Raw genomic sequence first — 14668 nt, 5'->3', positions numbered from 1 at the left:
TTTTTCCATCGAACGATAGTAATTTGATCGCAGTAACTTTATCCGACTTCCAGTGGCATCATACGTAGATTCATTGGATAAACGCTACAGTATCTCAGTCTGCGTTCGTAGTAAAATCCTTAGCAGTCCATCATCTTCCGATTCCCTTAGCCTAGAAGAAGGCGCCGACGCTTGCGAAGCCGTTCGTCTCGTATCTTTCCATTATTTTTCCATCATTTGCTTCTGTAGAAGTTGCATGCTATCGATTTCAATCGATCTATCATAGATGTGAGCGCTCCTTGATGCATAATTTGTAACAACTCTAACTGTGAGGCTCCTTTCATCAAACTCGGCCTCAGCCATAATGTCGGCCACTGACATCTCCTCGATGCCCTCGATAATCTGCTATTGTACTTCTTAAAACTCACGTGTTATTCGATCCAGCATTTCCAACCGAACTTCAGCGTTCTCTTTGTCATTGCGTAGCCGCTTGATCCTGGAACTGCGCTAATACTTGTTCGATTCTAGTTAGCTTGCCCTTGATGTAACTTCGTTGTTTCCTTAATTTTATGTCTATGTTTGCCGCTTGTTGCATGCAATTCGATAAACTATCCTTTCTCGATTAGTTTTCACGAAATTCTCTAGTTCTCGCGAAATTCTGACTCACTCAACGAGACATGTTCTATTTATCCGTCTCAAATGAGTAAAATTATATTGGAAATGTTTCGTAAAAAAACTGGCTTATTGTTAAACGGAATACAATATTGATAGTCTATCGTAGTCTATCGCTAACTGATTAACTTAAAATACGCGCGCGCATTCGCCTTATGGCATAGTCATAGATAGAATAAGAGAAATGAAGAGTCGCAGCTGCATACGAATGCATCACAACGCATGCACGGAAATGCTCACAGAGGAGCCTTTTTGACAAATTAAGTAGCAACCAAAAAAAAAAGAGAAAGAAAACAAAGAATAGTTTACATATAAAATCAAACACAAGGGATATGTAACAAAATTTTTTAAAATTCCGACAATTCTATCGAAAATTCTAAGTAGCATTTCACGAGTTAACGACAATTATCACTGTTACAAATGCTTCTTTTACATGTAAAAGAAGCTCGTGTTTACGACCGAAATTAAAAATAATGAATGATTTAACTAAAAACTAAGTTACAGTAGTTACTTAAATATAATGAACGTGTGCATTAAATTTCATAAAATTTTATGGAAAGTACATTAAATTTCATAAAATTTTATGAAAAGTATATTAAATTGTATAAAATTTCATGAAAATACATTAAGTTTCGTGTATACATGTACATAAATATACTTTCCAATTTTATAAATAAATTAAATTTACTGTAATATCATGAAATTAAATTCAAATTGTGTAACTTAAAAGTATATTAAATTTCATGAAATTTTTAATAGTGTATATTAAATGTTAATGAAATTTAAGAACATTTCCAACAGTGTATTAGCGCTCGAAGTGCTAGGACTGACGGTTTAAGAGGTGGCGAATTTTCGTTTGTCGGATCGAAAAATTTCTAACATTCGATGGGTGAAAATTTTTTTTAATTTCCGGTAAATTTGTCGATAGTTCTGCTATCTCTCGATAGCACCTCACGAGTTTTAAAAAGCTATGAACGCTCGAAGCGCTAGGATCAATGATTTAAGAGATATTTTTTTAATGACTGATTCTTTCACGTCTGAGAAACAAAAAATATTTAAACGTTACGGCAATTCTGATGACAGTTGTGGATAGCATTCCAAGAGTTCTATCAAAAGTTATTATCATTTGAAGCGCTAGGACTAATGATTTAGAAGATATCGCAATTTTTCGTTCTGCGTTTTGTGAAGTTGGTAATCCAAATTTTTAATTTTTGATTTTTTGTGTTAAATCACTGGAATTATTTTTCATTTTGGACAAGAACTCCAGAACTGTTCGGAAATGTGATAAAAAATTTCATTTTTTTTTCTTTTTTTTTTAATGAGGTGCCTACTTCACATATTATATTGTAATGGAAAATATATATCAGAATTATAAAACCCATCTATATGATTTCGTTTATTGCTTGAATGTCTTACAACAATTAGCAAAAAAGCAGAAGATACATTTTATCAAAATGTACAGGTATAATATTAAAAAGATACTACTCCCAGACAGCATGCTTATCAGAATGAAAACTTTAAAAAAACTTTTTCAGGAGAACATTTGAAAATTTTTCTCTATTTTTATCTTAATTAGAATATTTTTCAGAAATATTGAAAAATCTAATTTTTCTCCAAACTTTTTATACATGTAAATTATGAGTTACTTTAAGATTTGTATTAAAAAATCTACGAAATTTTCTAAAAGTTCTAAAATTATATACAGAAATTAAAAAATTTATATAAAAATTCAAAAATTTTTTAGAAAAATTCATGTTTATACTCTAGTGAATATTTTTCTCGTAATTTTTCATATAATTTTTCAGAATTTTTATGTAAATTTAAGAATTCCTGTATAATTTTATAACTTGTTAGAAAATTTTTCAAATTTTTAATACAAATTTCCAAGGATCTTTAAACTATTCATTACAACCTGTTATTCCGTTGGCATACACCATTACGAATTGCTGTGCTACTTCGTAACCAAGAGCTATATAAAATTCCAATTTATATATTATCGGGTAGTTTGTCTAGCAATCTTAAATCTCAGAGTATTGATCGTACATTGTGCACGTACCAAGAGAGAAGCGCTCTATCATTATTCGGATGGTATTGTTAACATGGCTAATGATATTTTGCTTGTACCTATGTCATTGTTGTCAATTCATATTATTTCTTGTGCTTTCATTGTAATCATATTTATGTATTGTGAAATGGAACCAGATCGAACTTATTATTCTCAACGATTCAACAACTAATTCTTTATTCTAAATAACTACCGATTGCTTTTTCCTAGTTGTTATATGTATATTCACTTCATAATACTCATATCTTATTAAACTAACTGCTTGTGCTTCTCAAGATGTTTCTTTTTGACTAGTAACTCTAAGTATATCAATACTTGCATTCTCAATTATTAAAAATTTTAAAGTTATTCGATCTGACTCTCGGATATTTGATCTAAAGTTATTCAATCTGACTCTCAGATATTTGATGTGAATTAGAAATAAGTGCTTTATTTTATTATTTGTTAGTCGAACGATTGCGCTCATAATATACTTCAAGTTTCTTCAATAATTATTTGAATGATATCATTAATAATTATAATTGTATTTATTTATGACCCAAAATACATTGATCTTCTATCACTTGTGTACATTGCATTGTTCCTTCTTGACTAGCGTAATTCCTGAACACACGCTCTATCGAACAAGATATTTGAAATGAACGAAAGATTTAAAATTAACATTTAATAAAAATTCCGATGGTAGATTAATAGTAGATTACAATGCTGATTGAGAAAAAAAAACGATCCGAAATAGAAATCCTATTATGAGATATATTTTTATATCATCAGGTGGCTTTACTATACTCTGATATAGTAAAAATACAGAGAACTGTAGTGATATCAATTATTGAAGCAGAATATATTCGATCTTTCGCAAAAATCTTTGTTTTTGGGCCCTCAATTTTTGGACTAAATTAAAGTTGTGTACCAAATTACTCTACAATGAGATATTAATTACAAAGAAGTTTCAGGTTGAGGTGACAATTGTTATCATAGCTGGGGGGGGAGGATGTCACGTGTTACTACGTATATTACGTCTATGCAAAAATTTTTACAGTCAAAGCATCATTCAAGTAAGACTCTCTGCAGAAGTGCGTTCGCCACAGTGAGCTGTATATAAAGAAGTGAACCTTCCCTGTGCTAATGCTGGAGAGGGACGGCTGACTATACGATGTAGTGACAGCTATGTGTAATGAGTACGTTTTTCATTTTAGTAATAGTACATGAATAAAGTGAGACAAATGTACTTATCACATTCTTCACGAATGAGCGTTCTTTTTAAAAACTTCATAAAATACCTTCGCAAATCTATAATGATAATTCGATAACGGACTTCGATTTTACCTTCTCTCTCAGTTCTGAAAATTGTCACCTCATTGTGATTGAATGTTTCACTATAAGGTACCATTGGTCACAGAGTTCAGTCAAAATCGAAGGCCAAAAATGAGCAATTTTTGAGGTCCTTCTTTGGAGAAGACTGATTTGATTATTATGATTATCGTGTAAATAATAAACGAATATATAATATGAAGATTCGTTTAGAGGTTATTTGTTTAGAGTATGTAATAGTGTATATTCATCAGGTAGCATGCCGACCTGTTGTATTAAAAACTGTAGCAGTCACATTTCTCGATTTCTGCATTTAGCGATAATGTTTTATATAGGGCGTCTGGAAATAATAGCCAAATATTTCATGAGCAGGTAAAGCGGACTAATCTGAGTCGAAAAGTTCTCTACCATTTTGAAAGTTTCCCCAATAATTAATATTAATCCTTAAAGATAGCCGAATACGCGCGCCCGCTCGGCCTATTGCGAAATATATACAGGGTTGGCCATATTCGACGGAAAGATCTGGCAAACACTGTAACTTTTGACAGAGATGTTAGATCGAGTAACGACGTTTCCCATGAGTGAAAAAAAAACATCTTTCCGTCGAATATGGCCAACCCTGTATATGCTCCGCGCCGCGCACATCACCTCCATAGCTATTGTAAGTATTAGATTACTGCGCAATTATTTTATTATAATTCATATTATTTATTTATATTCATAGATATTATAATTTATTTTGTTAATTATTTTGCGTTAAATGTTAAAGATTTATGTCGTTATTTCCTTTATGAGATGGAAATTTCAAAAATATTTTTTTTATGAAATGTACAGTACTGGTGTAGCAATAGTCGCCAAAAATACCGCATGTACAAACTCAAAACCTGCCGACTCGACCACAAGAAGAACGTATATGGAAGAAAGGCATCGGTTTCACATTAAGGTATGTACTTTCTGTCCTTTACATTAAGTAAAATATTTCATTAATTTTTTAAAAGCTGACTAAAATCTTGATTTTCACAGTTTCTTGTATTCTTTTTCCTTCCTTTTTTATTTATTTATTTATATTGTATTTTTAAAAAAATGGATGAGAAGTTAAATATTCAAACTCATCTGTTAATATACTTTTAGCGCGCCTAAAAAAGTAGAAGAGGAAAATACTGAATTAAAAGCACAGTTGCATTAAAAGTGTATAGCAATGGACTGCATGAAGAAGGACGTATAGAAGTATATCGAACAGTTTGCGACTGCATCGCAAGGTGTTTACACCCGGACAAGTAAAGAAAATTATGTCTCCAATAAATTGTCGAATTGTTTGGACAATCAAAGATATCAAATCGACCATTGCTCTTCGATCCATAAGCTCAAAAGCATACAATTATTTATGAGAAGATCGATTTATCGCCGCCATTTGTTGGGCAGATGGCCAGTCTCTAATGAAGAGTCTCTAACTGTGTATTGTAAGCTGAGCCAGGTCCGTGACAAAGACCAGAGCAATTAAAAGTAGAAGTTTGTTTCATTATACGAGAAAATAAAGACATCGAGACAAACAAAATATAAACCGTGATGTTTAATGACAAATTATTACCGGAGTTTTAAGAAAAATCATGAAAAAGGATGTAGTGAAAATACAAAGATATGTGCTCATATCAATCGTGATGTTGCGAATATAAGTGCTATAAAACAAATAATTATGAAAACACGAAAGATGTGAATCCACATAAAAATTCACATAGTAACTTGTGAAATTGATCCTGAACAAGGTAAGTTCAACAGAAACGAAAAAAAAATATTAGAAGACATATTAAGCGAACTTTATCATTGGATGATCTCACATAGCTTAACATTGGCTTCACAGTTATTAATTTATTAAAAATATTGAGAAGTTATGGTATGATGGAATTGCCAAGAGACGGCAATACACTTTTAAAAACTCCTAATATAACAGAAATTACACAGATGGGTGAAAGCAAATTTTAGCAAATTTTACAATAGAACTAAAGGCAATTTACTGTCAGCGCTTTTAAACTATGATATTCAACCAACAATTAAATTACTTATTAATATCGACGGAATGTCACCGTTCAACAGTTCATTGTATCAATTTTGACTTATTTCATTTAGCGTTGAAAATATGCATCAACTGCAACCAATGGCTATTATAACGAAAAGAAACCTCCACTTTAATTATATTTGAAGCAATTTGTACACGAATTGAACGAAATTCGTAGAGATGAATTATTTATAAATAGACAGAAAGTTTCGAACGGAAATTGTATTAAATATATAATTGTCTGTAAATAGGATAACAAAGGAAGGCATATGAGCTGTCTAAGATTTGATTGCCCTTGAAGATGAAAACTTTCAAGGCTATAGGAATCTGCGCTGTAACTGCAAGACTTGGAGCCTCTAATCCTCTTACGTATTATAACCTTGTCATGTTGCGTTGGAGAAATATAGTTCATATAGATATAATTTAAATGATCTTATCGACACTTCTCAGATCATCCAGCTTGCAAACTGGTTTGGGATGAACTATCTCCGTCTGACAATTGCGTGAGGAAGTTTGCATACGATCATGTTATTCCATCATTCAGACTAGGATAATTTTTGTAACGCTGAAGAAGACTAGAAGTATGCGAAACGTATTTTTCGTCTCGTTCTTAGTTTAAGAGAGATGACAATATATTAATTTTATTATGTGACTTAACACCTTTTATTACTCAATGAATAGAACATCTAAAATCAATGCATAAGACAACTTGAAATTATCTTCGAGTTTTATAAGAAATACTTCTAAGATATTTCATAAAGAATTGTGAAAATTGTTTTAAAATTGCCTTATGCATTGATTTTAACAATTGATACTTTTTAAATTAATTTAAGAGTTAGTAAGACATACAAATATATGAAGGAGTTAAAATATATGAAGAAGTTAAAAGTGGTGTAAGTCATTTTTATGATTTTGACAAACAATTTTTTTTAACATATTTGTTTCAGTATATACTGCACCAATGATTTCAAGAAAAGTGACTTACATCACTTACGTAACATATGTTACTTAAATATATAATTTTGTATATAAAATAAAAAAATCATTTAAAAAGTTTTAATATAGTTACTTGTGTATTTGTTATCATTCAAATATAATGATAAATAGTATGAATATAACATGATTTTAGAGTAACATTTACTGAATTTCTTGAAAAAAAAAACATCAAATTTGTTAACAATTAAACTTTCAAACAGATTAGAAATTAAAGGGTAAAAAATTTTCATAATTTCATAAAAATAATTTGGAAAAATATTAATATTCGAAATATTTAAAAATATATAATATAGTCGATCAATAATATAATACGTAACTGAGGGGGAACGATTCGTTTTTCCTTATCGTTAACGAAACATATGTAAATGAACCATTGCGCTGTAAGCATCGTATTATTCTCATCATAATTTCATACATTTTACTGAGAATATTGGATGAAAGATAATTATGGTCGAATTGTATGGGTACGTTGTACAAGTATTTTTAATCTTTTAATTTATTATGTCTATTTTAATTTTATTGACTTTTAAGAAAAAAAAATTAGTAAATCATAAACAATTTTATTTAAATTTAGAACGATGTTAGTATGACCTTTTCATATATATATTTAATTTAATGACTAATTGACTAATTTTATTTTAATGATTTTTTCATAAAAACTGTTTTAACTCAATGACAAAATTGACGACTTTTTATAAGACAGACAGAGATTAAGTTCTTAATTTGATGTTATAGAACGACTTCTATACATATTTTGACCACGATTATTACAAAATAATAAAAAGAGAAATGTATAACACAAACATATTCTTGGCATATTGGAACTATTATCATGAGAAGCTGAATGCAGATGAAAAATGGAACAGATATGGATTCAGCAAAGTGGTAAGTGACATAAAAGCAAGATTTAATTAATTATCTAAAAGCTAATCATTTAATTTTACATTTAAAATATAATCATTTATTACGTTCAACTGATACGTGCAGTATCAGATTTATGCATTACAGATAGCTGTCATAAATATTATAGTTCTGTTAATTCCTTTAGAAAATACTTAAGTACCTGCTATAAAAATAACAATATTTGTACTAAATTCGCTGAGTACAAAGCAAATACAACTAACATAATAAATGACAACAAAGATGAACAAATAAATCCTCAATGTACAAGTGTATGAATAAGAAATAGAAAACACCAAAATAGAATTTACATATCAAGATTTATTATCCATGTGCAATGACAACTGTTGCGTAGAGCTCTAGATAGACGTGCACGTCAATACGAAATCGTGGTCGGACCAAATTAATCGTTTACACGCACGCATACACGTATACGGACATTGTGAGAATCGACATTTTTAAGAATAGAAAATGTGGTGTCGGCACAAATCAGAGCGATGATCGGCGCGTATGATCACCAATCCGGTTGTGATTGTCCGATCGCCGTCGCCGCTAACCATAGTCTCCTTATCTTTCGAAACACCAAGCAAGACAAAGATTGAGGGCCCGTGACGACGTGGAGATTATTCATTCGATCACGGTCTGAGCAAGAATACGGATTTCGTATACGAATTCAAGCGAGTCTAAGTCCAGAGCGTTTTGCGTGTGTGATCGCGACTTTTCCCTAGGCGTTGTCGCAAATATAGTCCACAAGTGATACATAGTGATTCAGGGTGACTCGACAGCACCCCCAGGCGTTGTCCGAAAGGCGATCCAGGGACTCGAGTTCCCCCAAGCGAAAGTTCCCCAGTTAACAAAAGATTGACGAAAGAAATCGATTATCAGTAGATGTAAACAAAAAGATTATGTTGATTAAATGACATATAATAATATATTGACAACTGATGTATTTTACCTAGAGCATACGGTATCCCCTGTGACCATCGTCCATCAACCTACCTTAGGAATTTGCCTCTAAGATAAGAATAGAAGTAAGACTTTAGGATAAGATTAGATTCTATTGGAATTTAGACTCATTTTCGAGCCTTATAAAAGAAAACCCTCAGACTGCAGAGGCAGTCTTCGATATATTGCGAGAGCAGTTACGTCTCTAAAAATTTTCCAAGTGACAATTGTATAAAAAGAAAGGGAATACAATAAAAATAATTTTTTTATTTTTGAAATTGTTATCACAAATCTTACACCCCAAGATACGTAAGCAGGGCATTCCACTGAGAATCATAATTGCAGCTGTCAATAGCCCACTATATACATTTGTATGTTATTTAAACAGAATAATGGGTGATAGTATCTCAAAGGCACAAAGTTTTATAAAAAACAGCAGACATTTAGTGGATAAATTACAATATCAATTTTAATATTAATAAAGAACACATTCTCATTTCATTAGATGTAATATCGTCATTTACCAATGTGCCGATAGAACTAGCTATAAAAGGCATTGAAAAAAGATGGCGTCATAATAATAAAATAAAAATTGATATGTGGACGATATTTTAATGATTATTCCTAATGATAAAATAGATGAAACAGTTGATGAAACAATGACTTTTAATTCAATACATGAACAATTAGTTTACAGTAGAGATAGAACATGACAAACAATTAAGCTTTCTAGACGTTAAATTAATTAGAAACAAAAAACATATTATTTTTGATATTTTTAAAAAAGACATAGCATCAGACAGATATTTAAATTTCTATTCACACCACCCAATAGCACATAAAAAAGGCATCATCATAGGAATAATAGATAAAAATAATGACAATAGCACATCCAAAATTTCATTTTAAAAACATTAGGAATATAATTAATATTTTACTTTTAAATATTGTATATACCCAATAAATTTTATTTTTAGGAATTAATAACAGAATATATCACATTAACAAGAATAATAACAACAATAACAGTAATAAAATAAATGATATATTACCTTACCAAAAATTCTTTACTGTAGCTTATATTGAACAAATATCGAATAAATTTGTTTATATTGCTAATAAAATGAACTATTGTACATCATTCACTATCCCCATAAAATTAAATAACTTTATAAAACCAGGAAAAAATATATTAAATAAAATGTTTGTAGTTTAGCTGTAATGTAGTTTACAAAATTGATTGTCTTGACTGTCTACATACATGAGACAGACAAAAAGACAATTGGAAACAAAAGTTAAAGAATATAAACGTATAAAAGATATAAATAAAAAAAGTAGCTCCCTATCAGTTATATCAGAACACAGAATGAATGAACAATATGAATTCGACTGGGATAATGTCCACATATTGAACAACGAGGCCTCATATGTGAAAAGAACGCTGTCCGAAATGATATATATAAAAAAACAAACATCAGGTTTGAATAGACAAAGTGATATAGAGCTATTAGAACTATTGTATCCCACTTAGACATTTTCCCACTTTGTACATGTTAGAAAGTATAACATAATACATATAAGTTCAATGTGAAGTAGTGTTTACAAAAAATGACATACGATAATTTTTGATAGAAGAATCGATAAATCAAAGAATTTAAATAACAGATTAACACAATATATTATCTTATATTATAAATATATAGTAATTATATTAAAAATATATACTATAAGTACATGGTTTATTCAAATTATACATTACATTTATATTTTTATAGTACAATAATGTTCATATTACAATATAATCATTATGTACACATCCAACCATAATTCTTGAGTGTCGCTTCTACCGAAAATATTGGAAACTCTATCAAACAACAATCGTACTGGGATAATTTAAGTTGAGTTTATGAACATCAGGACCATTATATAAATAAGTTCACTATAGGCTTATGGAATAGATAATAATCTACAAGTATACAGTTTAATTTTAAAATCGTATTAAACATTCACTGAAGAGGACCATTGGAAAAAGATTTGAAACATTGTTTATATGAAGTTTAATAAAGCACTTTAATTATAGCATACGTTATCTTGCTAGGTTCAATAAAGTCCTTATATTATTTGAATTTTATTCATATTGAGTTATATATTTTCTTAATTCTGTCAACAAAGTTCAGTGGACACATAATCTTATTTCTTGTCCGAAACGGGGATATAAAATCTCATACAATTTGTGTTCAAAATATCATAAAGCACACAATATTTTCAGAAATCTCGATAATGTGTGTGTGTGTGTGTGTGTGTGTGTGTGTGTGTGTGTGTGTGTGTGTGTGTGTGTGTACTCTTAACGACAGTAACGCTTTAGTTATAGTCATTATAAGAGTTACAAAATAGATTTCTTAATCTTAATAAAGGTTTCTGTAAAAAAAAATAAATAAAATTATAAATATAATTTAGCACAGTAGGAGCAATAAATGCTGATACTGCACAAAAAACTAAATCGTATTTATTATTACTGATCGCGTTTATTCATCTAATCTATAAAACCATTGTTCACAAATTTTTTTTTCTTCAGCCAGGAACCTGGGACTTCTTGACTTTCCGGACTATCTATCTATCTATCTCTTATCTGTCTCTTAAAAGTTACTGTTCTTTGGTATCTAATTATTTATGGGAATGCCGCGAGTATATGAGTAAGTATCGCAAGGAATCTGATCTTTGAGTTATCTTCCCAGATGCAACAATACAGTTTGTCCTAATATCGAAAGGAATCTGAAATCGCAAACGGATCACGATGCATTCTTCATGTTGATGAGTCGACATGCAATGCCATGATCGTGTAGGTTGCTTTTTCCCGCACGAGACGATTAAATGTTACGCAAGTTTATAAGAACGCACGGAACTCGCACGTGACTTGCTTTAGAGAACGATGTGTGGAGACAAATCAGAAGGTTACGCGTTGTTTCACGAATTCACTTCGAGGTTCAAGATTTGACATTTTTTAAAAAAGAACAGTACAATATGAGTAATCGATAACTATAATTAACATATTATTTTTTTTTTATAAATCGCAGATTTTCATTTCAACTTGTATGTATATGTCAAGTATCTCTTTGTAACCATAGGTTCTGCTTATTCAAGATATCCGTGAAGATAGTACAACAGTCGAATAAAAATAAAATCAATGTTGATACTAACCGAATACATAGCCAAAAGCTGCTTACATTTTTAATTGATGTATTGTGGCGTTTACTCTAAATTGTTTTGGTAATCTGCTTTTTCCAAAACAGTATATTAAACAAAGTAATACCAAAATAAACCAAAAAGTGTTACTGTATGAAATTCTCGTATTGTCAACCACAATGTGAGCCTTGGACACTGAGCATAAAATTGAAATAGGTCTGTAATCACACAATTTTATCGGAGACTTAATTGCTGTTTTCTAGACAGAGACTTCTCTCAAACTTCAAAGCAGAAATTGAAGTGTGTTAATATTGGAAGAAAACTCCGCAATGCCATCATAATTAATTTGTGTGATATACCTCACCAACCGGTTCAGATCTGTTTCTCAATAAGGCGTTAATCATTTGCAGCAGCTCAATATTCCGTTAATAAAACTTCAGATCACTGTACATTTCTCTGTACCGTATCCATATTCTCGGTATCATCATTTATCATCGCCATATGACTCACGAAGAACTCATTCAGCTCCTCAATTAAAAAAAGCAGCCTCTTATGAATGATTTTCGACGTTTGTTAGTCCTAAATGAAGAGATTTTCAGATGGCACTTGGATCAGGTTTTAGAAAATTTCATTGTAAAATTTTAACTTCGCTTCACAAACTAAAATCAAACTTAATTCCTAAAAATTCTAAACATCTCATAGTTTTTAGTCTTTCTTCTCCACCATTTTCTCTTAACTGTGTTCCTCTCGATCGACTAACTATTCTTCTCAAAAGTAAATCTATTAACTAAACAACTATTCTACATCATATGTAGAATTCTTTCATTCAAATAAAAATTAATAACAAAAATTCGCTAAATATTAAAACTAAATACATAATACTGGCAATATCTATTAGCATCAATGTACATAATTTGCAAGAATAAAAAAAGTTGTTATTTATTAAAATATATATGGAGAAGGATACAGTATAAAATGCTTACGATAATCAATGATTTTACTCTTTCACATTTTTGAAATATAACTAAATTATTATTATAAATATATAGTTGTAAATGTAAATGCAATTTAATTAAAATTTATTTTCAATTTATTCCTTCGTATCTTTTTTAGAAGCCATCCCAAGTAACAAGGTATCGTCTATTTGATGTAATTAATTCTTAATGAATCTGACGTCCTATCGTAAAAGTGACGTGGATTCGTCACAGCCACGTAACATCATATTAACCAACATTGAAAATCTATTATTATTTTCGTATTATTAACGGCATAAATGAATGATGTTATCAATTGCTCTAGTAACATTACCAATACGTCATTGATTAGTCACTTACACTTATCAATAAATATGACGTTGTAAATACGTCCTAAATAAATGACGTCATTAATTGATAAAAAAGATAACGTCCTTATTACATCCTAAATAGGTCATATGACGTCAATAATTCAAAATGATTAACTATCGACATCAAAATTATTACAGTTTGTGCTACCTGGGATGTTTTAATATTGCGGAATACATCGGCACGACCTGTACCTGCTGTAAGTTATCATTCCGTTCGCATGCGAGCATATGCTCCTTTGCTACAGAATAAAGAGTCGTATGTTACGAGCTAAAATAGAACTGCGTAATCTCATGGGGTTCCTTTCCTAGACCACCCGTAGATTGCACTCATGCGCCCTGGAAAGGATTTCGGAAACGTTAAAAGAGTGTGAATTAGTGTAGATGGGACGGTGATGGTGGCAGCGACCGCAATAGGCCGACAATGTACAAGCAGTGCGAGGCGCGAAAGGATTCAGTCTGACGACGCGCGTCAGTGATCACTGTTGATTGTTACTCTCGGCGGGTAACACGAGTTCGCGTTGCTTAGTCTCCACAAATTTTTGAACTTAAAATAAGATAGATATATATTTGGGCGTTAAAAAGAAAGAATACAAAGATGCTGAATGCAAAAAATGCAAGTGAGAACAGACCTACGATCTCAGGTACCAAGTTTCCGAATCGATCGTATTTCTTTCTTTTACATAAATATTTTTTCACTTATATATAAGATTTCTTTCACTCATATAAATAAAATTTATTTTTCTATTTGTTATTTTTACATTTTTACATTTTTATATTTTTAACTTTTACGCTGAATTATCAATTATGTCGCTGATTAATATCTTTGATCTTTCGAAAAATATGTTAAAGCGGAACGGATTTATCGATTTCACTGGTAGTGAACGAAATAAAATGTGACTTTGTCGCGTTTATCTAGTCTACTTCCATGGAAAAGCTAGGAATTTGACGTTTTACGATCCGTTCAAAAACGCTAAAATATATATAGTTCAAACGCGAGAATTATCGATAACACGCGAGAAATAGATACGGTTTAGCGAACGATGCTAAAAAAAGATCGGAGATCGCGACGTATGAAATTAAACTAGTGTAAAATATTTGAACGTCTCGTGAATGATTCTTGAAAAGGAATGATACGTGCCTAATAGAAAGTTAAATCTCGATAAATTACTGTGATTCTTCGTTTTTACCTGCACAAAACAGACAGTATATTTAACATTAG

General features: G+C 30.7%; 1 protein-coding gene across 14 annotated transcripts in view; it reads right to left on the bottom strand.

Moving 5' to 3' along the window:
* LOC105146324 (uncharacterized) overlaps positions 1–14668 on the bottom strand; it is a 104738-nt gene that overhangs the window by 11977 nt on the left and 78093 nt on the right. The gene's annotated exons all lie outside the window — the stretch shown is intronic.

This window comes from Acromyrmex echinatior, chromosome 3, assembly GCF_024713525.1.
Source record: "Acromyrmex echinatior isolate Ae372 chromosome 3, ASM2471352v2, whole genome shotgun sequence".
Taxonomy (NCBI): domain Eukaryota; kingdom Metazoa; phylum Arthropoda; class Insecta; order Hymenoptera; family Formicidae; genus Acromyrmex; species Acromyrmex echinatior.
This window is presented reverse-complemented; position numbering and strand designations above follow the sequence as displayed.